Consider the following 27852-nt stretch of genomic DNA (forward strand, 5'->3'; position numbering starts at 1 on the left):
GAAAACTACTAACCTATGTTCCAATTTGAGGTTAACCTTGATCGGATCAACTCTCACATGATTTAATCTTCCTAGGCTTACAAACTCGTTATGCCTATCTTGTATAGAAAACAAGTTACTTAAATCATAAACTTCATCATTTACATTAGGCCTACATTGTGCATAGTTTACATTTGCAGTAATTTGAATAGGGTTAGGTGTACTTTCTGATACATAATGTTGCTTATATTGAAAATTCTGCTTTTTGCCTTTGCCTTTGTGCTGGGGAAACTTCTTATTACTATTAAAATTTGAAGTGGTTGATTTACCTGAATTTAGGCCTAATTTTGATTTACACACTTTCTCCAGATGACCCATCTTACTACAAAAATTACATTTGTAATTTCTATACCTGCACACATTTGTGACGTGGCCACCTTTGCCACAACACCAACACATTTTATCACTTGACACATTCTCCTCCCTCCTAGGCTGGAAACGTTTCCTCTGATGTTGATGTTGATGTGGAGATGGTCTGAACTGCTGCATCTTCATCCCTGCCGCCATGTTGCTGGTATAAGCCATGGACGTCGTCTGCCGCTCCGCCGCCTCCAGGGACAGGGCCAGCTGCATCGCTTTGTCGAAGGTTAAGTCTACTTCTCCAATCAGGCGTTTCTTGATAGTATCACTCCGCAGACCGCTTACCAGGCGATCTCGCAAATAGTCCGGCAACTTGTCTTGAAATTCACAGTATGTTGATAGTTTTTTTTATTTGCACAACGTATTCACCAACTGTTTCATGTTCATGTTGGTTGCGTAAACTAAATTTGTACCGTTCCGCAATGAACGACGGTTTAGGACTGACATGATCTTGTAGAATTTGCACAATGTCCTTGAATGTCTTAGAACTGGGCTTGTTCGGCGTACACAAATCCTTTAACAAATTATACGTTTTAACACCTATGACTGTTAACAAGGTACTCACTTTCTTTTCAGCTTTAATGTCATTGCAATCTATGAAAAGTTCGAACCTTTCGACATAAGATGACCAAGATTCCTCCGCACTGTCATAGGGTCCCAACGAGCCTATTATTCCGGTCGCCATGTTGAACTCAGGATCTTCGTTAAATAAACTGTCTATGAAAAGAGGCGCGATTTCACTAACACAATCCGACATTAATGTTTGCACTGAAATTGATGCGAATCAATTGTTGTGTGTACCTTCCTACACCGCACTTGTGTACCTTACTACACTGAAGCGTCCGTGCACCTGTCTACACCGACATCTTTGCACTCCCGAATGATCAATGTCTTCTTGCTGCGCGTTTCTTTAAACTGCCTCGTCGCCAGTTTGTAATGTCGTGATTCGACATTACGGTGGTAGTCGGAACATAGCCTAGAGGTAACCGGGCTGGTAAATTAAACACATGTTTGTAAGTTAACGCACTGGCCGAACCGACCGCATCTTTTCATGGTCTGGGGAGGACTGGGGCGATACAAAGGTAGCAGGGGCTGAGGCGTGGGATTGGACACGAGCATCAGGTGAGGTGGTATGATGCCAGCCGACCAACCAGAGCCATTTATTAGAATCAGCTCACCCTCTACGTCATACAACTTGCAAAACATATTGCCACACGTGAAACAACATAAAACTAAATTATTGTACTGACATACAGGGTACCAACTGTCTTGTTACACCACATAATATTATTTATTTAATTAATATACTATAGAATCTAATCTAATAAAATAATCATTTTAGTCCGCATTCTCAAGACAATATAAAAAACTAAAATTTCTGTCTGAAATATCAATTCGAACCAAAAATGCTCTTAAATAAAGTAATAATTATTCAAAATTTCGCTTAAACTCCAATTCTCCGAACCATTTACAATTAAAATGGGTACTTGATGCATCATATACGGCTGATTCAATTTAAAATATATCACACAATATGTGCTTCTGTAATCGTGGGAACTATTCAATACAAATATACAGGATGATGTTTAGATACATTAGGCGAAGCCACTGGTATGTAATGGTGAGTGGTATTTATTCAAGCAGTCTAGCTCTGTGGGAAATATACAGAATTTTTATATTATATAATATCAGCTATACAATTTAATGAATCATATAATATTACTTCAACAACGCAAATGATGTCGCGTGATCCAATAATCAGATGATCAACTCTATATTTACCAGTATAAACCTAGTTCTCCAGACCGTGATGTGATGTATAGTGTTATCAAGTGGTGCAGTTCCGATTCCGATAACATGCTTCGTGGAATATTTATTACTAATTTGAAAATTACATTTTATCCTGCCATTATCATTTATATTTGCCTCTATTTATTTAAACTGTAAACGTTATGGGCCAAACATTATTTACCTGTTAATACTATGTGTTGTACTAATTATTTTTCAACGTACTCAATCTAAAATTCCCCTTTTTAATGATTATTTATACAGCATATAAATACGATATTGAATTCCTATTTTGCAGTGTATAGCAATTTGTTATAATGTAAAAGGTTCTACATAAATTGATCTATACTATTTAAAACAAATAAAAAACGTGCTATTTACGAATAGAAATATTACACTTTAGTAGGCAGTGTCTTGACCGCAGAGACCAAGTAGCGTTTATATTTGTCATCATGATCTCTAGTTTTTTAATGCAAATATTAAAAACGTAACTTTGAGATTGTGATTACAGCGAGGAAAATTGGAATAAGAAAACTATAACAAAAAGAGGAAGAACGCCATAATATTGTTCAAACATGCATAGGTTTATACGCTGCTCAGGCGTTAAAAAATTTTGATATCATCTCATCATTATTGTTGTGTAATGAAAGGACACACATACAATTTCTTATATTTAGTATCCAAATATGCTGTACCAACCAACACATGTGTAAAAATTATTAGTTAGTCATTTAACACTCATTCTGGCGCAGGGTCGTCCTTAGCTGTAGCGAGCCCCAGTGCAAATCTTTATTGCATGACCCCCAATTGAGTACAATCTGTTATAGTAACAGTAAGCGCGGACGGCCCTGTTCTCAAGAAATTGTAACTGGTTCTAGCCACGCGATGAGTCGTAAATCTATCACTTTATTGTTTACTATACGATAATTATATAATTACTGTTCGATGACCAAGTTGTTGACATGATATCGACACAATACTATTAATATTATGAAGACATACTTACATTTTCTCCCTTGGATGCTGAAATATAAACTGAGCATAAGCACCTTGAAGTATAATCAATATCTAATGCAACACTTTGTCAATTGTATTGCCAATTAGTGCTTCTCATAAAGTGGCATAGATACTTTACCTGGTTTAACCAAGCACTTCCTCTAGTGCAGTAATAACTTATTTCAATAATTTTACATAATAAAACTTTTTCAGATGACGTTACACATTGTTCGCGGAAAGTTCTCACGCCGTACAGGGCTCCGTGTCAACAGTTGGCCCTCACACGTTTTATTATTTTAAACCACTTGGTGTATATCAAGCAATTATTGGTGCTTCCTCAATCCAAATAAAATACCTGCATTTACTAAATAAACTAATATTTAAATTACGAGTTCAAGAAAAATGTACCATGTTTTCATGGATTTCGTAAGCACATAAAGGAAATTAATGGATTTGTTCTAGTATATTATGATAAAATATTTTGTTGCTTATATATTCTATATTGTCAAACAAATTAAACCTTTTTAGCCATCAAGGACAATACAAAACGCCTTTTGAACTAGCATTCTCGTTACTAGAATAATTTGGAATTACGTCACAACCAGAATTTCAATTGTATACCTCATTTCATTCTCGAGATGTCCTGCGTACAGATAGACAGATACAAAATCATGCAGAAAATATATTTTAAATCCTCAATAGCTGACAAGATAGAAACTGTATTATCCAACTGAGTGATTGGTTTCAATAATGATCAACGAAAGTCCATGCTTATACAAGCACCATCATAGAACTCATTCTTGTCTGTTCTTCTTGAAACTTGATGGAACCTGTAGAATATACAGATTAAATATTCCTCAATACATCTTTGCTACATGATAAATTCACATTTGTTTACATTAAGGTTAGTTTCATAGCTGCTTACAAATAATAAACGCTAAGGAGCTTGGGAGAGTACCTGTTACGAATAATTTCACTGAAATAATACTCTTTCTACCGACTAATAATATATACTATACATTGTTTTATTTTTGCTTTTTAATGTATTAATGAATATTACACGTGTTAAAATTCTGTATTTACTACTCATTTTGTTTACAAATTCTTTATAGTTCTTAATTTTCGTATCCATCTTGGTTACGCATAACAACAATAAAAAATTATTAGGTAACATTTTGCCAAAGCATAAGCAATGATATGCACCATCATCGTACTCATTATTTTCTATACAGAAATGAAGCTTGACACGAAATTTAAATTCTGTAGGTCATCTTGTTTTTGATATACCGTGGAGAATAATAGACATACAGAAATGAAATTCTTACGGTTTCTCGAGTAATATGCTTCACTAGCGTTAACACCAATGTTATCTGCTTAAGCAGTTAATTTCCGGAGAAAAAAGAACTAATTATTTATCACCATATGAGAGTGTATTCGGTAAGAAATATGCATTAAGCAGAAAAAAGATGATAACCGCAGTGTGTATTCATTACTTAAAATATAATTACTAGAGCAGCCCGCACAGAAATATTCCGATAGCCGCGGATAAATCAGAATCTCCCATCTGCTCCCCACACCAAACACGTTTACCAGTTTTCGTAGATAATTATTTATCCATCAAATATGAACATATCATCACCTGTTAAAGTTGACAAATATCTGTATATATATTTTTTTATTATTTAGTTTTTTTAGGCAATATGAAAATCAAGCAGACAGTACATGGCGAAAAAGCCTTGTGAAAGTGAAAACAAACGGTCAGCAGCGATTCGGCAACACTGTTTTCAATGTCATACTTTGGTGCGGACTAAAACACTGCAATAAACACATCAATATTGGACTAGAATAACATTGACGTGCGTTAACTACTCATATGTCCACGATTGCGCTCCAAGGTACGAGATGCTCACACATTTTTCCCCTCCTCATAATATTATGCAATGTAGCCTTGCTATCACAACATGAACGTATTCTTTAAAAATACAATACTAACTGTACAATCTGTCAAGTGAACAAAGTACGAAGGGGAAGGCAACACTTAGAACTCGAAGGGACAAAGTTAGATCGTTAAGGAAGTTTGTGTTTGAGGTAATTAGCTATCAACATACGTAACGGGAGCAAAAATCTACCTGCAGATTATTATAGGTATTGCTCTCTAGGTATAATATTGTTTAATTTATATTAACAAAAACCATGTACCTTTTACGATAGTACCAAAAAAATTCATGTTGTGACTGGAAGAGCAATATCTATGTTACCTACCTCGAGTTTGACCCCAAAAGGATAATGCCAATTAAGTACTTATTTTTGATCGGATGTTGATGAAAGTCGTCTCTTTTCAAAGTTACTATTAATAAACATCCAACCGCGTTTTATGTTATAGTAAATTTTATACATACTTTTTAATTTTTTACAATTGAGTAGAAACAGTTTTAATTTTCTTTGCACAAGTGTTAAACCAGTATTGGTAGTCAATTAACAGAATTTTAAGGATTTCATTGATTTAGAACTGTTATTAGTTACATAGGATGTAGTTCAAAACATAACTTAAGGAAATTACGTTGTGATTAATTAATTATTAATTATAATATATTAATGTTTGTTTGTTGTAAAGTGTGCATAAAAATACACTGTCTATGCAATGCTACACTGTTATAGGAAAACAAGAACACAAAAAGGTCAGTCTGGTTAATCGCCTTGAACAAAGGGGTCGTGAACAGAATATAGTGTTGTAACAGTTAGCTTCAGAATTACAACGTCGTAATTTGCACTTATATCCCTTCGGCAACGAAGAAGCTGAGTTCTTTGGTAACTAGTATAGGCTTGTAGCATGAACTCTTACTATAAAATACACAGATTCCTGTTCTAGGAGAAAAAACTGTTAGATAACAAAAAGAGAACTAGACAAAGCTATATTGTTAACGGTTTTAATTTAATATTACTTAAGTTTCATTTTTCAACTATTGAAAACAGTAATACACTAGAGATGCATATCTAAAAAATTGCTGGTAAAACAATAAATATGAAAAAACTTAGATGTAAACTACATTTACTCTTTAAGTAAATTGACAAAGATTAATTTAAATAACAAATATTAACAGGACTTTTAAAACAAGGCTTCATAGTTTGTCAAAGTTAAATTAATTAATTCTAATCACACTTCAAATTACTCTATTCACAAGGCGTGAGATTAGCAATTTTATTGCTCACATTTTATTACAATAAGTTACTGTAAGCGCACCCAAAGAAGAGCCCTGTAAGTATGTACTAACGTAGTATTATGTGTAACGCTTGCACTGTCGTTCACAAACAACTTTATAGTTGTAGTATTACTCTCAAAAGACAACATAGTGTTTTTTATTGAATAGTAAATTAACTGATACAAATGGTAGAAATTTTTACTATCTGTAAACTTGTGTGAAAGAGTGTATTTTATTCATGTATTTCACAATACGACTTTAAACTGTTTTGTTTCGAATATGGCATAAACCTTCGTCTGCCAACTACCTTGAGTGTTTTCGTTAACAAGGATACTCTGATTTGTAGAAGGGTGCCATCAGTGTTGTTAATTAGAAAAATAGTGAACGTTATTGACTGAGGTCTTTTAAAAAAATAAATATTCGTATTATTGAACAACTCCACTGTTTTTTTATCTTCATGTATTCTCAGCAAAATCTAAATTTAACTTTTCATTTCCAAACAACGTTTAGAATAAACATTCAGTTAGATTATTGATCTTAATTAACTTCAAAAATAAACATTGATTGCAGAAATAAAGAAAAAGAATTTATTTTTTATTTTTATTTTATAAATATTTTTGTGTTTCGTCATTTATCAAAACATACCGTATTTGTTAGGCTATGTTTGGAAACTAACACCAGTTCTGAGACAAAAAAATTTTTAAATGTTTAATATTTTACAAAATCAAATTATTATACGTAGTCTAAAAGGGTAAAGGGACGTATAATGAAGAATACGTACACAGGTTTACTTAAGCAATCAATTTCAATTTGCACCGCATCTCTGACGAGACACCGCGTATGTCCTGTCAGACTGAGTTTGGATGAACTGGTTTGTATTTGAAGGGTTGGTTTACTGCACAATTCTTTGAAATACTAATCGTGGTGCAGCTTTCTTCTCATAGGTTTTTTAATGGTATATTTTTACCGTCCATTTCTTAAAGTGTGTTTTTCCAATTTTTACTGCACTAATGACACTACAAGCAGAGTGACTGTAGATTAATACATTCAATTCGTTAAAGTCGCTTCTACATAGTGAGGTGAAATATTTCAAGAATATAAATTCTATACAATTCATTCAGTACTAGTAAACTTAAAGTTTGGTTACTGGACGCGTAATCTTAAGAATTAGGATATTTATCATTGTTACCGCATTAAAAATTCAGCATATTTATCTGAAAATAAGATAATTTTTTGTATGAATTGGGTTTGTTACATTGATTTAGGACAACTAAGGTTACAGTAGGTATTGAACTGTTTAACGCAACATTTCAAATATAATTAACAATTTCCTCAGCTAAAACTTATACTTTTTTAAACTACTATTATTTTAATAGGTAATGCTTTTTACTTTATTAACGTTTGAATTTTATAGTGAACAATAATTGAAATAACACATTTGAAAAGTGTGGTATACTGACATACACATAGTCGACTCTTAATGACTACTGCTTGCGTAGCTATCTAAATCCCGTTATTACGCAAAACTTCCTTAAAGGTTAAATACATAAAATGTCACATAAATTCCTGATGTAGGTCTTTCCTGTAATAATAAATTCATTTAAATATTTTACAATGCCTTTTGAACTACCGTTTCCTCATCCACCGCATGTGTCACTGCAAAGAAGGAAAATGTGTGTGACGAGTAAGCCTAAGAGGCACAATGCACCAAGTTTGTCCTTGCCTCCAGTATTTATTGCACCAGAAAGTATTAAATCTCAATAACACTGTTTTTCATAGAAACATGCAGGAAAGTAGTCCGATGGTATCTACGGCGTTTGAATACCTCTCTACAACACCCGAAAAACACTGCTACTATTTTTACATGTATAGTATAGTAAAAATCTTTCCAACGTCCGTGCTATCACCGTAAAAAATAAACGAAAAAATTGATTTTATTCATCTATTGACTTGTGTGGTACGAACCTTCCTCTAAAAGGGGTGGGCCATTTTAAACACATTTCTAACTTTAGGACAATTACGCTCAATCCTTCATGTAAATGTGGAGTGGATTCTCAGGCAATGGAGCACATAGACAATGATTGATCCTAGTGCCCTTTAACGGGAGGTTTGGCCAGTAGTCACAGCTTCGAGGGACCTTGGCTGGATTGGGTTCATGGTTTGGACTGAAGAATAAATAACAAATACATTTAGTTTGGTCTAGTGTAGTTTCACCTAGCTTGGATGATAAACATATGGCAGCTGCCTAATAATAAACCATAGACTAAAAATAAGTTATTGAGGAAAAATTACAATATTACTGTGTAATATATACAACAATCCATCCTCCCAAAAAGAAGGATTGATTGCCTTAAATTGTAAAGAAACACCATATTTATTCTCGAGACATACACGCAATATAATATTGCACTAATGAAGCCATGCTGTGTTTGTATGATGAATAGATGTTGTTTGCCACAAAATTTCTTACTTATTTTTAAAATAAAATGTTTTCTGGCAAGTTTAATGTAATAACATAGCAGTATTACTAAGTTACTGAACACCTGGCTATGGGAAATGTAACTGGTTGATCGAGAGCCAGATTTTGTACAATCTGATATTATAAACCTCGATGAGCTTTGGAAATATACAATGTGGTTGACTACCAAACCTGTACCAAGTATTTAGTTACAATCCGCACTTACATTGTTTATGTTATATATAATACAATGACCTTTATTGGCTAATGATTGCTTCCATTGTTTAGAGAATCATAAGTAAAGAAATCTAAATGTATTGAATAATGTGTTACGTGTATGATTATATACATACGTCAAACAATCAATGTAACAAAAATTTTCTATGAATTGTTTTACGTTAAAATTACGCATTACAATGATTCATTTTATTTATTAAACTAAATAGAAAACCAGCAGAACATAAAATATTTTTATTACGATAAAACTTTTAATAGCAATTATTGGCTTAATTCTTATGGTATAAACTTTATACGAGTACTTTAAATAAGACCCAAAATTTCACTGGTCCATGATGACCTCGAACCCGTGAACTTCGCTTTATTAGCAGGGCGCTCTAACCTTATGAGCTAATGGGGCGATGGGTGATAAAATACTTTTCATACCTTGGGACTTATTCCGTGCCTATGAACGTTTACCTAGTGTTAATTAATGAATATTGTTTTATACTCCACGTCATAAATTACGACATCATATGATAAAAAAAACCGATTCTATAGTTCAAAGTTCATCAGAATTTGGCGAAAAATTTTACTGAAAATTTATCTCAGTAATAGTTTGTGAGGTATTCTAAATGTTAAAATTCATAAATTAATATATTTTTGTGAATAGTAAATGTAAATAAATAGATAACTTCTTACCGAAAATTTGTTTTAAAATACTGATTTTGAAACTTTTTGTTTTATAATTAGTGTATGAAACGTATATTTATGTTAAATATAGTGTGATAAGATAAAAAACTTTATGTTCGGAAAATTCATGTGCTGAAATTTTGTCTGTTCCATTAATAATATATTTTCGTTCAATCAAGTTTCGCTTTTGTAAGATTTACGCTTCGTAAATAAATTTAAGAGATATGAAAATATTAAGGAAAATGTCACCATAGCCTCTGAAACAGAAATAATATGACAGTCAATTAGTTCGTTATTGAAATTTAAAACTGAAACTTATTTCCACGCTATAAATAACCATGATTATTTTCCCTAATTTAATTCAATTCTTATCTATATAGAGGAATTTGACATTTGTTACATTTTGTATGACATACATTACACGTGAATAAATTGTTATTAGCGGCATAAATATTTTGCTGATACATGGTTTATAACATTTCTTGATCTAATTATTTCAGTCTGAAAATGTGGTGTGTTGCGTTCCTGTGCACATTAAGACCAGACTCTACATCACAGTTAATGTAGTAACTCCGTTTGTTACCCTTGTATCACAGCTCTAAACGGCTACTTGGAACTTTGTTATTCATAAAGTAGACACCTCTCACTGTCTGAACAAGTGGGTTAAATACTTTCATTCCCGAAGTTGCTAAGTCATAATACAATTACAAACTTAGTAATGAGTTTATTGACGTGACAACGTCTTAAATTAGGTTGCGGCTCGGAGTCACTCATGAAAAAGTGTAACGCCCGGTAACGTTACGATGCCCGTCCAGTGGGTCCGCCGCACGGGATCCGCACGGGATAAAGCAGATAACTGTGGGTCCGCCGCACGGGATAAAGCAGATCACTATGTTTATTCGTGAAAATGTGGAGTGCTTAGATTCGTCATTTACAACAACTACAACAATAAAGGTAAATAATTGTACACTGATATTTCATTATCATAAACTATGATTGATTGATTAATTGTTAGATTGGCACAAAAGTTGAGAAACTGAGTTTATAGGTTATGTCATACTATTGACAAATGTTGATAGTGTTAAGTAAATTATTAGTTTAAATCACTCTGCAATCAATCGTAATTCAGTCGATTGAGAAGAAACAGCGCGTATTGCTAGTCAAACATTTAAAATAACAAATTATAACCTCTAACCTGTCATAACAGTGCGACCAAACAAACGAACTAAACCGACCAATCACCACGCGCGGAGTTAGAATTTAACTGTGTTTAGCAAGAATTTCAAATTCCAATTTTAGTAAATGTTTTATTCAACTTTACCATTTACAATAACAAATTTTAATTAATTTCAAATTATGTACAATGTTTTAGTAAACAAAATATATTTCTATAGTTAAAATTTGTGCAATTCTTATTTTCATTCAATTCCTTGTTCCTATTGTGCAATTTAATAATATTCATATCAATAAATATTCTACCGAGAAAAAGACGTTGTCACGTAAAATCTTCGCCCGTAAAACCGACTTTACAGGCAACCATAATGTTTTTTTATTATAATACTTTGTTGTTTACCCAATTTTAATAAATTTAAAAGTATTAACAACTCTTAACTAAGGCACTTTATCAGTCATTATATGGATGAATATATAGTTATGGAAAATTGTAATAATAGGAAATAACTATCTAATGTTTGTTCATAGATTGAATTCCATAACATCATAAATCTTATATCACATTAATAAACACAAGGTAAAATTACTAATATTTCATAAAGATATTTTTGCTCTTTTATAGTTTATATATTTTAAGCGAAGGTTGTTATATACCACACAAAGTAACGGGATATCTCCTAATGGTCTTTCCCGCCTTCCCTATCACGTTTATATAAATTCAGGAGTCGATGGATGGCTTTGATAAACCCGGCATCTTGACCTCGACCAATGCCTCACAGGCCAACTGGACAATATATGAAGTACTACGTATCAAATAAGTGTTCGATAACGCTCAGTTTAATCCCATGGTTGCTTATGTAAAAATGAAGCTTCATGCAAAATTACAAGTCTATGGTTGAGTCTATTCTCCAGATACCGTGTGTGCAGACGGACAAACTGAAATGCATTTTTTCCATCCCTTTGAGCAATAAGCTTCCCCAATTGTTATCCAACTAGTTATGTAAGTTTATTATTTATCAATCTCTATACTCATTGCCAATAAATGGTGAATAATTTCTGTAATCCCATGGTTGCTTATATAAAAATGAAGCTTCATGCAAAATTACAAGTCTATGGTTGAGTCTATTCTCCAGATACCGTGTGTGCAGACGGACAAACTGAAATGCATTTTTTCCATCCCTTTGAGCAATAAGCTTCCCCAATTGTTATCCAACTAGTTATGTAAGTTTATTATTTATCAATCTCTATACTCATTGCCAATAAATGGTGAATAATTTCTGTAATCCCATGGTTGCTTATATAAAAATGAAGCTTCATGCAAAAATTACAAGTCTATGGTTGAGTCTATTCTCCAGATACCGTGTGTGCAGACGGACAAACTGAAATGCATTTTTTCCATCCCTTTGAGCAATAAGCTTCCCCAATTGTTATCCAACTAGTTATGTAAGTTTATTATTTATCAATCTCTATACTCATTGCCAATAAATGGTGAATAATTTCTGTAATCCCATGGTTGCTTATATAAAAATGAAGCTTCATGCAAAATTACAAGTCTATGGTTGAGTCTATTCTCCAGATACCGTGTGTGCAGACGGACAAACTGAAATGCATTTTTTCCATCCCTTTGAGCAATAAGCTTCCCCAATTGTTATCCAACTAGTTATGTAAGTTTATTATTTATCAATCTCTATACTCATTGCCAATAAATGGTGAATAATTTCTGTAATCCCATGGTTGCTTATGTAAAAATGAAGCTTCATGCAAAATTACAAGTCTATGGTTGAGTCTATTCTCCAGATACCGTGTGTGCAGACGGACAAACTGAAATGCATTTTTTCCATCCCTTTGAGCAATGAACTTCCCCAATTGTTATCCAACTAGTTATGTAAGTTTATTATTTATCAATCTCTATACTCATTGCCAATAAATGGTGAATAATTTCTGTAATCCCATGGTTGCTTATGTAAAAATGAAGCTTCATGCAAAATTACAAGTCTATGGTTGAGTCTATTCTCCAGATACCGTGTGTGCAGACGGACAAACTGAAATGCATTTTTTCCATCCCTTTGAGCAATGAGCTTCGCCAGTATTTGTTATCTAATTATTAATTTAAGCTTATTATTTATAAATCTGATACTCATTGCCAATAACTGATGAATAATTTTTGTAATACCATGGATTCCAATTAGATAATAACTGGACAAAGTTACGTGGATATAATTTTCCGCAACCCGTCTCTGTTGTAAGTGATGGCAGTTTGAAGAAATATAGCACACAAACGTAACCAAAAAACTCCCATTTCGTTGGAGTAATCATAGAAGTTTGTTGCGTTTAACGTAGCAAGCCTACAAAAATGTAGTAGGCTGCCATAAAAATTTACTAGATTCTAATATATTAATAGGGTTTTATGAATAGTTTGTATATTAATAATAATCGTGTCATCCTTGATAAAAAAACGTAGTACCACGTAGAGCAGCATTATAAAATAAACGAAAAAAGTTTATTAAATTATTTAGAGCTTTCGTAAATAATATTATGTATTAGCTAGCAAGATTTCTTTGTTACTACACAGTGTAGATATCACAAACAGAGAAAGAATACTAATTCATAAATACTACATTTGGCTTGCAGCATTATGAAGATAAAGTAGATTAAACCAGTATTCAGATCACAGAGAGAATGCTAAGTGGTGTGCCCTACAACACTGAGACCAGAGTGTACACCATGGTAAATGTGTTACCTCCAGGCTATAATCCTTGACACCGTCCACTGTGGCTGGCTTAGTACACAGTACACTGAGGCATGTCTGTACACAATTTTAAATGGTTTACCTCCAGGCTATAATCCTTGACACCGTCTACTGTAGCTGGCTTAGTGCACAAAACACTGAGACCAGTCTGTACACCATGGTAAACGTGTTACCTCCAGCCTATAATCCTTGACACCGTCCACTGTGGCTGGCTTAGTACACAGAACACTGAGACCAGTCTCTACACAATGTTAAATGTGTTACCTCAAGCTATAATCCTTGATACCGTCTACTGTGGCTAGCTTAGTACACACAACACTGAGACCAGTCTGTACACCATGGTAAATGTGTTACCTCCGGGCAATAATCCTTGACACCGTCCACTGTGGCTGGCTTAATACATACAAACACTGAGACCAGTCTGTACACCATAGTAAATGTGTTACATCCAGGCTATAATCCTTGACACCGTCCACTCTGACTGGCTTAGTACACAGAAAACTGAGACCAGTCTGTACAGCATGGAAAATATGTTACCTCCAGGCTATAATCCTTGACAACGTCCACTCTGACTGGCTTAGTACCCACAACACTGAGACCAGTCTGTACACTATGGTAAATGTGTTACCTCCGGGCTATAATCCTTGACACCGTCCACTGTGGTTGGCTTAATACATACAACACTGAGACCAGTCTGTACACCATAGTAAATGTGTTACCTCCAGGCTATAATCCTTGACACCGTCCACTCTGACTGGCTTAGTACACAGAAAACTGCGACCAGTCTGTACACCATGGAAAATATGTTACCTCCAGGCTATAATCCTTGACACCGTCCACTCTGACTGGCTTAGTACCCACAATGCTGAGACCAGCCTTGTATACCATGGTAAATGTGTTACCTCCGGGATTATAATCCTTGACACAGTCCACTCTGACTGGCTTAGTACCCACAACACTGAGGCAAGTCTGTACACAATGTTAAATGGTTTTACCTCCAGGCTATAATCCTTGACACCGTCTACTGTGGCTGGCTTAGTGCACAAAACACTGCGACCAGTCTGTACACCATGGAAAATATGTTACCTCCAGGCTATAATCCTTGACACCGTCCACTCTGACTGGCTTAGTGTACACAACACAGAGACTATGGTAAATGTTTTTGCTCCAGGTTATAATAGGTTATATAATCGGAAAATGTATCACTCGTCCACTTATCCGCCCATCACTTATTCTCTAACTTTAGATATTCTAGAAAGTTTAAATTTGGCACACGTATGCCTCATGACTTAATTTATAACATTATAGCATTTTCATGAAGAATAAAGATGCATAGAGGTCAAAATGGGGTTGCTAGGCTTTAAAAACTACACTCCTTTCAACTTCCTTGCAAGTTCAAATTTTACTAATACATTCCAGACCAGACCATATACAATAGAAAACCAAAAGCATTTTCATGAAAATCTAGATCTGTAGTTTGCAACCCCCAGATGTCCTACGATGCGTTTTTTTGATCTTATGCCGTCAAATTAACTAAAATTATTTTCTTTTAACATGAACCGCCTATTGAGGTTGCAATAGAAATAGAGTTACATATATAAGAAATATATATATTTTTTTAATTATATAATTCTTAAAAAATATAAATATTTCACATAAACTTGACTTATGACTTAAATAGAAAAGGACAGAGTTTTCATCAAGATCAAACATAAATGAATTTTAGCATGGGTTGAAGTGGGGTTGGAACCCCTAGAAGAACTATAATTTCAACTTCTCAATCCATTCGAAGCATGAAATTTAACACACTTGACTTATGCACTCAACAAACACATAAATGGTTGTTCATGAATATCGCTCATCTGAAATGGGGTTGCGACCACTAGGAGAACCATACTTTTTATAAACTAAAGTCGAAATGAACTGATTAAAATTGAAATACTCGTGCCTGATGGTTGTAACGGACAACTAAAACCATGTTCATTAGGATCAACCCCTTATAGGGAAAATAAATGGTTGCACTTCTAGAAACATATATATAAGAGATATCATTTCGAAAAGTTTTTATACTGAATGCTCAACAAACATATGTGGAAGAGTAATAATTACTTAGTTTTGACCTGAAGTAAGATATAATAGCCTAAAGTGGTCCTAAAACAATGCAACATTTGCAAACTTACTAAGCAAAAAAAAAAAAAAAAAAAAAAAAAAAAAAAAACTTATACCGGATTAAAATTAAATTACGATAGCCTAAAGTAAACCTTTTTTGATTTAACTAAGATTTTCAGTATGAACATATTTTGTTTATCGGGGTTACAACGAAAGTGCTACTGCGACACAGCTAATACTTTAGACAAGAAATAGAATAAAACGGTTGAATTTTGACGTTTTTTTTTGGAGAAGTAGACTTTTAAGACCCATAATTTTGCATATTGTCTTAATTAGCACAATGAAAACGCACTAACATTTTTGATGTTACATATAATATTATAAACATCATTGAGCTTTGAAAATGGACAGTATGGGTCACTACCCAACCATTAGTAACTGTTTCTAAGTTTTAAGATAACGTAAGAGTAAGTTAATGTCAGACATCGATAACGTCAGACTCTACACGGACTAAAGATTGCTTCCAATATATACATAATCAGAACTAACTTTGTATCCATTACTCTTAAGATTGGTAAGAAAGGTTGCGATAGTATCAGAGGAAAGAGATTTTAGTAGTTTTGTCTCAAAACTCATGTATTTCTTACGGTTACCCTGGAAGACAAATACGTAGCGTGTACTTTCATATGAGGTGGAAATGACCACTTTGTTTAACTATCCCATTTGTGAGAATCGGTTAAACTTACCAGAGCAAATGATATAACACTACTATCGTACAACGTTGCACTCATTTCTTTGCTTTTCCGTCCTTTCATATTTTTTTAAGTTTGAATTTTATGATTTCATTCACATCAAATCCCAAAAGACATGAGTACCTGCAATGTTTTTGGAACTAAGCCCTATCTTTTCATCGGCGACTGGCTTGTTATAGAAATGTATAAGTAGATAAAGTTGTAATATGAAGAGTGATGATTTAGACAAGAAGTGTTAAATGACGGAATCTTCGATGGCGTAGCATTTATTTACATTAACTTGTAAATTTGCATTTTAACCAAACTCCATCAGTGAAGGATCTTTGAATAATTATGTATTTGAATACATATGCTAAATTCATCGTGGTTTAGTATAAATTATTTGGTTTTGAAGATATAATATTTTTATTTAATGAAGAATAAACGATCATAAATGGACTTTTAAGCGTTACGGCACGGTGGGTAAGGTTGATCAGTGGTCAATACACGACCTGTAGTTTTTTCACCAAAGTCACTTTTTCCTCCAGCCTATCTATTATCACTATCCCCAGTCTGAGCTAAAATACGCGTTGAAGGATTGTTGTAGTGTGATAAAAATGTATTTTTAAAAATTTTTAGAGATGACTTAACCTTTAGACTGATTCCGTAAAATTATTTTGTAGAAGTCTCAGCGGAAAGGAGTATTTTTGTATAGTAACAACCATTCTTACACTTTCGTTAGTAAAATATCTAATATAATGAATAATGTAATGTAATGGTTAAGGGGTTTACTAAGCATAAGCTACTTAAACAAATGTACATAATTCTCCTAAGTAAAGGGGTGACGTTTCACAAATATAGTATATGCTTGTTTTAGTTGACCATTGTACTTTCCATATAGAAGTTAACAACTTCGGGAGTTAATTATAAACTAAAATAGTTTACGGTTAACTGACCACAGCTTTTGTTCCGTTCTGCAATGAGAATAACAGTTTAGCAAAGTTTTTGGTACAGAGTTGGACACTACAGAAGAGAGTTGCTGTTGTTGTTCAGTTTAAATACCCTTTTGTGTGTATACATTTAGTTGTAGCTATTTCCAAAAATTATCGCTCCTTTTTAGCTTTGCTTGTGAAAGCTTTGTACTAGGCTTTACTTTTGTGGAATTCATAAATAGGATCAGAGTTTTGTTATACTGTACATCAGGCTCCAACCATCTAAAACTGACATACTATTAAATTTCAATGTATGTATAACATTTGCAGTATAAAAGTTTGTTTAGTACCGGTATATACCAGGTAATAAAATTTCCTGCGTAATATTTTAAATGGGCAGTTGATGCCTAGTTAAGGAATTAATGGTGAGTATTTATTCCTGAAATATGAAGCACTGATTAATCCAAGTTACTGAGAAGGCCGTTAAGCTACTGAAAGGTGCTATCTGGTATTTCTTACGGGCAGCTTGCGAACGAATTTGATCTTAATTGGGTGAGCAACTCCTTTATATCAGTATTTTTACTTTCTAAAATTTGCGACGTAACAAGAAATCTTGCGAGAGGCGATGACCCTTTATGAATCCAATGTTTATAGAACTGGAAGTTATGACAAAATCAAAGCGCAATAGGTTGGTAGGGGATATTCAGACGTAGGGGAGTGGAAAAGATTTTCCAATTACGCAATAATTAATAATATTTCCAAGATTACCTGTTTATAAAGTCCCAAGCCTTACTACAACAACTTCACATATTATCTAGCTAAAGTAGCAAGAATGAAGAAATGAGTAGTTGTTACAAACACTCTCTTTTCTTTACCCTATGTTTCACTTTTGCCTTTTTTGCTGTTCTCCTAATATATGAATATAGTTTATTACTTTAAAGTTAGAAGTACATTAGTTGTATTTATGGGAATATATTTCATAGTATGCTAACGTGTTACTATTTTTTGCGTGTTAATAAATACATTAATTATAAATATCTTACTAAACATTTTCAAACATTTTATGTGGCGTAAATTCAATAATGAAAGTTGCCTTTACTAATTTAAATTAATTCATTACAGTTTTATAATAAATAAAATATAACTCAAAATATCACCGCGCAAAACTAGTTATCACTCAGTCTGCAAAACAATTTTTGTAAAACGAATCAATATAAAAAATATTTTTCTTGCTTATACATTGGTATGTAAGTAATTTTATCTCATGAGAAATTAAATTTATTAATTACTGTATTACTGCATTATATTGTTTATTATGTTATTATTCTCTGTTCTCAGGAATGATATGCCATATAAAGACTCAATGAAATGCTTCAGAGATGAGTACGTTGAATTTATTTTCAGGTAGATGTACGTATAGGTAATTTGTTACGTTTTTATTAATTTTCATAGTAAACTAATTTTGAATAATTATAACATAGTTATATAAAACCTGTGTATCGCGTAACCAATCCTACGTAGTAGGATTGTCTGTATAGTCCCTTACTCTATAGAAAATTACACATTAATTGCAAATTAATGTCGATTAATTACATATCCTAAACACAAATAATTCACAAACAAGTAAAAATGAAACTCAACCCGTTTGCATTGCTACACAGTATGTGAATATGCCACCAAAGTTCTAAAAGAAAACACATCTGTGGCAGTAATACACGATATTAAAGTGTGACAGTCTGCACCAGAGCTTTGTTTAGTGCTTTAACGTTCTCGTGAAAATTACTACTTCTCGTTCTTTCTTATATTCGCGAGGACTTTTTATAAAGCCCTATACTTTGAAAAAAAGCACTTAAAACCAAAACATATGTGGAGATATTCAAATACTTTGATGATTTGCTTTTTGTTTATAAGTATAATATAAAGTTTTTAAGTTATCTAATAGAACGATATATCGATGGCAAAGAAAGCATAATCACATCTCTTCATTATGGCGATGCCTGACGGTTCAATATATCAGTAATACTTATATACTAGTCAGTAATATAAATAATAACATTTTCTATTTTTTTATCCCAATAATGACTGTTTTGATATAGCATCAAGTTATAATGGATACTATTATAAAAGAAGCACTGTATGTTGACAATAACAGGATTAAAATGTGGTATAATCGATTTTTGGCCTGGAAAATAAACTTTCTTTTACTAATACACTAAAACGTGAAACGTTTTTATTAAGTACACGACTTACACTGTTAAGAGAGCGGCACGTTTCATTTATTTTTATGCCAATCATATTTTGTAATTTTGTTTTATTTTAAAAAGTGTTTTAAATTGTGCGTTTTTGAAAAATGTGTCTGATTTCTAAAATATATAATTTCATTTACTTATAATTGAATTATATATTACGTTCCAGATTCAGTTTTGCTCATTGAGCTTCATTTCATAATGTTTACGTAATATAATTCCGGTTAAGTAGGAATTGCACGAAAAAAAACTGTGGGCGGTTTTAAGATAAAATAAAATATGTTTCCGATTTTAATACAGATTTTCTTCTTTACTTTTTTTTCTTTTAATGTATACATAAGGTACATGTTTTAACATGTCGGATGGTAAAAATGCTTATAATTATATGAAATTGGTTTCAATATGTACTGTATTTATTCTGATATTTTGTCATTGCGATCGTAGTTACTGGATAAGACAAAAAAACAAAAATATTTATTAACGCTCAGCAACTTCCCATTGAGTGGCATACACCACAATAATTAAACTCAATTTTGCATAAATCATTTAATTTATAAATCAATACATTTTTATTTCACGCTTGACAGTATTGTTACATAGATTACAATACTTAATACTGATTACGGATTAAGTTAAATGTTGAATACGATTCACTGGTTTACAGTTCCCAACAAATCCCAGCGGAATCTGCATTGTTCAAACTCACCGCTGCCTCAGTGTTCTGGACATCGCCGAAACAATAGTTCAGAGGTTTTAACAAAAGGTTTCCGATCAGTCCGCGTTCGCAAGTTACCGTTCAGCTTCCATCGGCGAACAGACATTCTCCCTTAATTGTTGTTTTTTAATCATACCATTGAAAATGTTTTTGGCCGACCGTTTCAGCTCCATCTGTCCGCACGATACATCGAAAACAAAATGAGGTTATAAACCTTGCATGACGCTTCATTCTCCCGTAGGCAAAACCGAGTTTGATTATTATGCATGTCACTCGATGGGATTTGGCTGAGCGTTATCAAATATTTTGTATTGGTCTTACGGGTAACTATGCGATCGCAATAATAAAATAGCAGAATAAATACAGTACATTTAAAAAAAGTTAATATAACTATTAGCAATTTTAACATATGGAATATTAAAACTAGTTGTAGTAGTATTCTACTACTATATAAGAAACATAATATCTAAGGGTAAAGTCAATGTCAAAAGTGGGTAACAAGTTTGGTTTCATATTAAAATTACCCTCTGTTTTATTTTTGTATCAATTTCTACTTAACTGGAACTGTTATTATTTGAACACTATGCAATGTAGCTCAATGAGAAAAAATCTGAATGTATCATTCGAAAAGTTAACTCGAGAAATATTTCATCTTGGGACTTTAAATTTTGCATGAAATATCATTTATATTTACACAAGACTAAATTAATGTCCTATCTGCCGCGTTTTATAACAATTCCGTTTTACATATGGTTGTATTATTGTTCTCTTAGGACAAGAAACTTATAAATCGCAGTTAGTCATGTTAGAACCTTCGCGCTGCTTCTGGAGTTACACGATATTCAGGACGGGTAAGGTTGGGGATTAGGGGCCGCCTCCTATCGAGATCTATGAGGAAGACTTAGGGCACTACATCTAAAAGTCATGTTTCCCCGGTATAAGGGGAGGCCAGCTCTGAACCAACCTCTCCAGTCAAAGTAGGCACACCCTTGTTGGAGCTAGCAAGAGCCTCTGAGGTTAGGGAACAAATTCCACCAACCTCAACAGTCATCTACCACAGTAGACTGAACTTATCAAATTGCCCATGAACCCCAGAATCTCGACATTTGCGGTGCCGCTCCTGGATATACACAAGGTTGCCCAGATTTAAGTGGCACATAACTTTTGGCTGTCCCCAGTGGTGGGTTCAACTGGGAGGTATAAACCAGCCAGAAGTGATCCTAGCTGGGAATTTATGGTTGTTAGTCTGGTAACCAGTCCGCAGGGCATCTCGGGTTCAAAATAATCTATAGATTTGAGGTTTATCAAGGAAACTTTAGCAAAGCATATTAAGGAGTGTGTTGAACTCATTTTATTGAACACTGAATATTTATTCCACATGAAATACCGATTTCCCCTTACTTTTGTAACGTAGCAGCTATTTGTAGGAAAGTTCACCATTCATCCTAATTTAATAATGTGACAGTATTTAGGAATTGTATATATGGCAATCATAAAGAAATGTTCACATCTCCTTAATCACGAAAATGAACTGTTTTAGCCTACTGAATCATAGTCTTCAATAACTCTCAGCCAAATTCCGTGGATAAATGTGCATTAACATAGAACTATTTGTAACAAAAGCGTTTATGTAGGAATGAAATTTAAGGCAAAAGTTAACTAATAAAATCTTATTAGAGATAACATACCATTTGGTTTAACAGGTTCCTAGTTTTGTTCATAAAATTAGTTACCATAGTAGTGTTTATATAATAAAAGTACAGATGAGCTAAGGAAGGTACTAAAGGGCAAGAGTGCGCTGGAATAAAATCTTGTTATCGAGTTTAAAAGTGTTCTCTTAACTCCTTATTTTTTACTCCTAGAATGAAAGTCACATTTTAGAATATCTAATTATTGGATTCTGGTTATGTACAAATTGTCCGCCACTATCATGGTTACCCATAAGACCACTGTAAAAATATTCGCTAACGCTCAGCCAAATTCCATGGAGTGACACCACCATTATCGAACTCATTGTTTCTAATATCAAAATAAAACTTCATGTACAATTTTAACCCTATGTGTTAGTTTGTTTTATGTATGTGTATAAAAGCAGAGGTACAGGAAGGTTTTCCAGCCCTTCGAGTGACTATGTTCGCTAATGGTCCCCAAATAAGCCGTATGTACAGCAAAAATATTGGTTGATATAAAAAGTAATAGCAACCAAGCATAAGTATTATGTAACTAAGAACCAACTCTCTCACAATACGGATGGAAATGTAGGGACGATGGGAGTGGTCAACACGGTGTTGACTTAATAACTTTCAAGCTACAGGGCTTGAAAGTAGTTAACAATTCTACTGTTTCGCAAATAAGTAGTTGAGTTTTTTTTTAAATAAAGGTACTACCATAAAGGATAACAATACTTAATAAATTATTTAATTCTTATCAAAGTACTTAAGTTTTATAATTTTCATAAAAAAACTGAAATTATGACTATTGCAGACTGTTACAATTTTATCATATGTTTAATAATAAAATAATAAATAATACAATTTATTATTATTATATTAGAAGGATCAAATGTACGCTCTTTAGGTATTTCGGGTGAAACAAAGTTGTGCTCTAGTAATTTATTCAAACATTTCCGCTATTCAATAGCCGTGGTTACTGTGAACATAACGGTTTATGGACTGATACAATCTCTTAACATCTCATGGTACATAGGAGGGCAAAATTGACAGATTCTAATCATTGGGTGATTAGCATATAATTATTCTTCTTCCATGAGTTCTAGAGAATTCCTGACGTGAAATAAATTCCCAGGGTCGTTAACTAATTAGTCAGAGTCTTCCAAATAACATTTACAACTAAAAACTTTACCCTGTTAGATAGCCAAGAGTCATTTGAATTCCACAATATAAAGCTTAAAATTATTTTTTATTTGTACAGTATTCTACTTACTGTTTCTCCTGGACCTTACACTACAGTAATGGATAAGATCTCAATTTAACAAAGATGTATCAACTTTATATATAACTGTCTATGTTTAACACTTTAACATCAATGGGGCCCAGTGTTAGGCCTTGGTTTCTATTAGTTGAATTACGACCACGTTTTATTTCTGATTCTAAATTTAAATTTGAAATTGAATAATATATTAGCAGTTAAATTCGTGTTTAACTTATTTCTAAAAGAGAAATGTAAACGAGAACCTTAAAAAAACTAGTATTATATATTTGGTAGTAGTATACAACATAGGTCCAGGCCGGCTATTAAGATGCATTTTTTTATTTTTGAACTAAAATCCCATGAAAATGTACTTTTGAATAAAGTGTTGACTTGGAGGAACAATGTAGATTGTTTTTGTGCAAGAGTTTTATCCAGGATTTTTCTGCTTAGAGGCCGTTCAATACACCGTTCTAAACAAATGCTGGTTTATAAGAAAATTATTAAGATGGTTTATTGTATTATAATGTTTCAATATCTTTCTTAAGAGGTAGGTATTTGATATTGCTGTATTATATTTGAATTTTCATCGCATTTTCGTTTAGCAAAACGTCCAGTAGAGAAGTTTGTAAGCTAGAGAGTTGTGGAGAGGTTCATTCATGAGGATTGAGGTCTTAAAGTTGCTCTTTCCTACTATAAAAAATAATTATATATTGCTGCTTACAGCGCAGGTTGATTAGAGGTAGATACATTCATGGGTATGACACGAGATAGGCGATCAGCCCAAATTAGGCAAAGATAAGCACCCTCGCCGTGAGCATCTCTTATCACAGGCAATTGTCGCGTCAACTTGAACAACCGACTCCCAGATGGAACAACGAAAAAATGTAATACTAAGACATTTTAAAGCCGATCCACGAATTTGTTTAGTGCCAGTGGTATTTGACAGTGTATATGTGTATTCATAGAGAAGCGTAGCACAATATTTTATTGAAAGTAGGCGCTGATATTTTACTCAATACCAAAATGTACTATATGTGAAAATTAGAATATACATCAATCTCAGACAGACTGTGCTGCCTATCAGTTCAGTTTATGATATATCACGGAGGAAGATTGGTGTTGAATTTGAAAATAATTACCAATAGTTGTTTCATAGTATTAAACCACTCAAACATAAACGTATACTTCAGGATTATTACAAATTTCATTTGTTCTCCTCTGAGATTTAATAGTCTAGTCTAGGTAAAAACATTTTGTATATTTTTTTACAGTCACGTACGTGTGATTAAAATAACATTTTTAACTGTTTTCGATTATAAAAAAACGGATGACTTTCATTACAAAGATAAATAAAGGTAAATATTTCATTATAAAGGTAAATATTATTTTTTAAAGTTATTATTTGCTTTGCAGTGCCTCCCATTGCATTAAAGTCAGAAATAGGTAACATCAATCTAGAAATATTAACTCTTTCTATAGTTTATCAGAATTAATTTTCCAATGACTATTTCTATATTATGTCTAACAATACTCGAGTCTAATATTTGTCACAAGTTCTCACTAGAACAATTTTTTTACTGGTTTTGTAATAACACATTCTATCATATTATATTGAAAATAGTTTTTCATAAATTGTTTGAAGATTTGAATAATAAATAACCCTCCTTATAACATTTAACAATATTTGATACTTCTTTATTAGGTGTACATTTTATTCATATTATCTAGTTGTATAGAAAAAAAACTAGGTATAGAATGTTCAATTAGTTCAAGGCAGTTATTAAATAATTTTAGTCCAATTTTAATCTACATGAAAATCAGACAGTTGTCTGTCACTTATAATAGGTAAACTGTAAAAATTTAAAAAAAATGATTTAGATTAAAACTGCACTCAACGTTTTATAATAGTTTTGCTTAGGGCCAATTCAAATTGTTCTGAACTATAATTGGCTAATTGTACAAATATAGATCAAATTTCCTCTTACTGTATAGTATTTGAGTATGATTTAAAAATCATTGTTAAAGCCCACAGTATAAAACTATATTTCGTTTTTAAAATACGAATAATTCTTAAGCATTTAAGTATTTTTTATCCCACACATAATGTGCCTTTGATGTTGTCAGTAACTGAGAAAGTTTTTCAATTTGACGCTCGGCCAACAAGTTAATATTGCTCACTGTTATATCTCTCCTGCTCTTTACGACTGTGTCGAATCCCTTCATATTAAAGTCCTGTACTTAAATGAAGACTTGTTAAATATGTCAATTTATTCCCACAATATTATAATACTGTTTAATATATCTTCCAGTGTCTGAGGAGACTTTCAAATTGCAGCCCTGTACTTAATTCTAGGCTCAACCAGATTAGTGTTAGTTGTCTTTTTGTATCGCCAAATCACTGAAACAGGCTGTCTCTTAGAACACGGAAAATGTGAAAGAAACTTTCTGTTCAGTAACCTCTGACTTAAAGCAGCATGTGGAATGTGTTTTGTGCCGTGTTATGATTGTTCGTTTGTGTTCCTCTTGATGCAGTACTACTGCTGTTGGGGAATAATTATGATTTTTGTCTTAAAACATTTTCTTGACATCTTTGACATTTATTTACCTTTTTGCAAACAAATATTATATTTAAGGTTACTATACAGGAAAAAAAAGAAGATACCATTAATGTTTTTGAAACGCTGTTTCTCTTTGTTGAAACTCATTAACGATGGCACATTTCCATAGTATTGTTATATTATTTTATTTCACCAAATCGTCAAAAATATAATTACAATAATTTATAAGTGGAATACAATTAACTTTATAATTTTTTCCGCTGTCTCGTAATCTTTTTAACGTCTTTTATATCAGCCACTTCTCGCATTTACGTTTACCTCAAATGCTTCTTGAAATACATTACATAATATATCAATAATTAACTGCACATTTTCCGCCGTAACCGAGGAAATAACAAAAATATTTTAGAGCATTAATTTAATATACATAAAAACTGAGTTCAGTTAATATTATATAACTCAACATATATTCTATACAGCTCCTATACATAGAATCAAACTGCCCAGTACCACAGAACAAACGCAATCTGGGAATGTATTGTGTGCTGCGGTGAAAGAAAGCAAGTTTAACACTTGTGGGTTTTATGTAGAGCTACAATAACTGTGAGATATTTTACTGAACGGCAGCACTTTGTCATACAAATGGGTAGTTCTAGTCTTTTTTGCTTTTTCTTAACCTAGTTTTAGCTCCATTTCTTTGTAGGCATACATCAACAGTGCACAAATGTTTTTCACTGAACTATAGAAAGAATTCATAAACAAACATTGATTGGTTCTTGAAAAAAATCTGTCATGGTAATAATGAATGAATGTGAATACCAATCCGAACCAACCAATAATTACAAAATCTTAATAGACGCTTGCGTTTATTCCGAGGAAACACGCATTTTAACTATCAGAGAGAACACTACTATGTAGATTTATATAATCCTAATGATTTCTGAATGAAACACTTTATAAAAATTCAATCAGAAGACATCCATTGTAGTTCGTCAATGTTTTTCTTTGGCATCCATATCGTAAAAAAACTGAGAATCTCTAACAGGTTTGGCAAGTAAATATTTCAGTCTATATTTGCAATCGCAATTCTTAACATACATTTGGTAAATATAAACCAAGCATACATATAAAATGTAAATGGAAGCTTTATATGTTTTTAAATCTGTCTTGTATAACAAATTACCTTTAAAAAGTATTCTATACACTTAATAGTAGTGACATAATAAAGGAATTATTCAAAGATTAGTGGTCTTAAAAGTAGAAACAATGGGTATATCGAAATCATGTTATCATGTAAATTTTACACTTGTGAGGGATACGGTAGTGATTAGGCAAACATATTTGTAAAAAAACATATTAGGCAAAACATATATAATTCCTCGACTGAACAAAGAATACATGATTATACAGCGAAAATATATCAGAATGCATGGTACCTCTATCCTACTGTACTGGGGAAAGACCACGAAGTTAGGATACGTATCCTTTTATGTAATTAAACCAATCGCAAATATTAATATTAAATTGAAATGGACCTACAGTTCTAGTCCTTGTGTATAAATTTTGTCACTTTCCAGCTTAGGCCTCCAACTCACTTTTTATAATTCAAATTTTCAAATATTACAAAATCGATCAGGAAATTGGAATATTTCCAGTGACCATAACTTATCCCTAGAGTGGTTTTTATGTAATTTAAAACGTTTGCTTATGGTAGACCTGTTATTCTGCATAAAATTGCTTGCTTAGACCACGGACAACTGCTAGTATATTATGAACAGTAACAATAAGATACAGAATACAATTGTGCGTTGTTTAGTCAGCTTCCGACTACAACTCGGTTTACAAGTGACCTGTCTGCAGTCCTCTGAGCAGAGTTGATAACGACTTGATTTGCTGGCTTATAATTACTCTCAAAGTTTCTGCACAATGGCAACTCTTACTCTGTGTTATTCTACTTG

This window comes from Homalodisca vitripennis, chromosome 1 (genome assembly GCF_021130785.1).
Source record: "Homalodisca vitripennis isolate AUS2020 chromosome 1, UT_GWSS_2.1, whole genome shotgun sequence".
NCBI lineage: Eukaryota > Metazoa > Arthropoda > Insecta > Hemiptera > Cicadellidae > Homalodisca > Homalodisca vitripennis.